Source organism: Tyto alba, unplaced genomic scaffold, assembly GCF_018691265.1.
Source record: "Tyto alba isolate M040663 unplaced genomic scaffold, T.alba_DEE_v4.0 Super-Scaffold_17, whole genome shotgun sequence".
Lineage (NCBI taxonomy): Eukaryota > Metazoa > Chordata > Aves > Strigiformes > Tytonidae > Tyto > Tyto alba.
In genome coordinates this window covers 23,163,067-23,166,022 of record NW_024881279.1, presented here as the reverse complement: position 1 = coordinate 23,166,022, position 2,956 = coordinate 23,163,067, and the positions used below count along the sequence as shown (strand labels likewise).

The 2,956-nt window shown below is 51.9% G+C and overlaps 1 pseudogene; it reads right to left on the bottom strand.

Moving 5' to 3' along the window:
- Positions 1–820: 820 nt before the first annotated feature.
- LOC122153270 lies at positions 821–1,735 on the bottom strand (annotated as a pseudogene).
- Positions 1,736–2,956: the final 1,221 nt, after the last annotated feature.

Sequence of the window (2,956 nt, the reverse complement as noted above, 5' to 3'; positions counted from 1 at the left end):
GTGATGTTGTGCTGCCACTAGAATATCATCCATATAATGGTACAATAAAACGCAGGGCATCTTTGTTCTAACAGGGCTAAGGACCTTGGCTACATACCATTGGCATATTGTGGGACTGTTTTTCATTCCTTGTGGTAGCACAACCCACTGATATCTCTGCAATGGAGCTTGCATGTTGACGCTTGGAACTGAAAAAGCAAATTTAGGAGAATCTTCTGGATGCAAGGGGATATTAAAAAAGCAGTCCTTGAGGTCAATGACTGTCAGAGACCAGTCCCGGGGGATCATTGTGGGAGAAGGGAGCCCTGGTTGCAGGGCTCCCATGTCTTCCATAGCGTCATTAATTTTTCTGAGGTCATGGAGCAAGCGCCACTTGCCAGTTTGTTTTTTAATCACAAAAACAGGTGAATTCCAGGGGCTTACAGAGGGCACAACATGTCTTTTGGATAACTGTTCATCAACTAATTCTTCCAGGGCGCGAAGCTTTTCTAGCGGCAGGGGCCATTGATCCACCCAGACAGGGGTATTAGTTTTCCAGGTTAATTTCAGGGTGTCGCGCACCTCAATGGCCCCTCCTAAAAATGCGTTTGAATAGCCATTCCCCATTGTGACAGTGCATCACGTCCCCATAAGATCATAGGCACAGGTAGCACAAAGGGCTTAACAGAGGCCACATGCCCCTCCGGGCCCAGTATCTGAATGAGCTCTAGGCTCTGGTGACTATTTCCAGCACCTCCAATCCCTGCTAAGGTCTGAGAAACATTGGCCAGAGGCCATTGTGGGGGCCATTTAGCCTGGGAGATCACCGTAACCAGAATCACTATTCTAACATCCACTTTCGGTGCCAATCTCCTGCTGTAGTAGTGATAATAATGCCTGTAATACTCTTCAGGATGATCCAACATGTAGTCATAATCTTTGCGCATTTCTTCATCCGGAGCGGCTCCGGCCGCGGCGGCGGTCCCCGCTCTCTCACCTTGAGCGTCTCGTAGGCGGTGGCGATGAGGAGGAACTTCTCGTGTGCCGCCTGCGGGCCGCCGCCCAGCGCGGCCGGCTCCCCGCGGTAGCGGTCGGGGTGGTACTTGCGGGCCAGCTGCCGGTAGGCGCGGGCGATCTCCGCCTTGCTGGCCTGCCGGCTGACGCCCAGCACCTCGTAGCACACCCGGCGGGCCGCAGTACAGCCCCTCGGTGAGGCCCCGCGCCGCCGGCAGCAGCAGCGCGGCGCACACACAGAGGCACAGCAGCCGCCGCCGCCACGCCGGCACTGCGCGCCCGACCGCCGCCGCCGCCGCCATTTCGCTGCCGCCACCGCCCCCGCGCTTCCACATTATCTATCTGGCGCTCTAAGGCTTGCTTTAATCTGTCAATAAATTGCATATAAGGCTCCCGAGGTTCCTGAGTAATGGTAGTAAAAGCCTTTTGTGGCTTTTGAGAGTCAGGTATTTTAAGCAGAGCCTTCTTTGCTTCATTCCGCGTGGCGTCAAGCGCTTCCCGCGGAATATCCCTCGCCTGAGCCACCGGGTCCGTGTGCTGGCCAGTACCCGTAAGATGCTCAATAGTCAATGCAGCAAGAGCAGGATTATTATGGCCCACATAGGTTAGTAAAAGCGTTTGGAGTCCCCTCCCCCATTGCGACTCCCATAGCGAATACTGTGTGGGGGTTAACAGCAACTGTGCGAGAGATTTGAGGTCATGCGGAGTCATGACATAAGTATCTAAGACAGAAGATAACAAACTCGCGAAATATGGGGAAGAGAGGCCATGCTCGGTAACAGTACAGCGCAACTCCTTCACCACAGGGAAGGATAATGCCTCCCATTGAGCCCCCCTCCCCTGATAGATAACAGGAGCAACTATTTTTTTCGCAAGTTGCAAGTCCCCCTCTTTCAGAGCTTGTCGTTTAATATTTGCCCATACGTCCTGGGGATCGGGAGGGTAGAGATCTGGCTCCTCCTCTGGGTCCACTGGTCCTGGATCAAAAGGATCATCCTCTGGGGGGTACTTGGCGGCACCCACCTCGAGAGGCTCCGAGGTCTTCTTATCGACCGGGAGACCTTTCCTGTCTTTAGTGTCTTTATTCTTAACGGTCTCCTGAGCCTTCAGAGTTTCAAAGATAGTCCTCCACCACGGGAGCATGCGCTGTGCTTCAGCATTCCCTGTTGTAGCCGCGTCCCACAGCTTAACCCCCACGTCATCCCAAAGCTCAGTCGTTAATATACTGGAAGCAGTTACAGTGGGGATTTTCACTTGTACCCACTTGAGCATAACCTTAAGATCTTGCCCAGAGAGATTCTTTTCATATTTTTCAAGAAGGGCTTTCATAAGTTCGTACACGTCCCTCTCTGGGGAAGACACCTGACTTCCCATGTCTCCCACAGCTCACCTCACAACTCCGGAGGGATTCTTAATGCCGGCTCCTGCTTCCTTTCAGCAGCTCATTCAAAGTTCTGTGGGACTCGCAGCATGCCACGCAGATAGGTGGTTCTTAATCCCGAATCACGTCGGGGTCACCAATTTGCCGCGATTGAGAGACGGAGACCCAGCTCGATGCAAGTCAGGATCTACTTTATTGAACACAACAACCGATTTTATATTCCAAACAGACAAAGAGAGACACGTGTTTTAAGCTGATTGGCACAATGGTTAATCACCTAATACATATTGCAAAAATTGAGCTCATGATTGGCTAACGTCTAAGGTCAGCTTGACTTTTTCTGCAGTTAATTTTCTGCTAGCTCACAGCATTCTTCTTCTTAACAACTTCTACTCCTGTTTCTATAGCACATGCTTATCTCTAGTTACGAAACCAGCCCTCCTGGAAGAAATCGTCCTTAGCCCCAGGGGTGTAACAGTTTGCTTACAGCTTATGCAAATTACGAGACGCCAAGTTGAGCACGTCCTTCCTAATCAGCTCTATCTCGCTGCTAGAAGGAGAGACCAGGCTGCCCCCGGCATG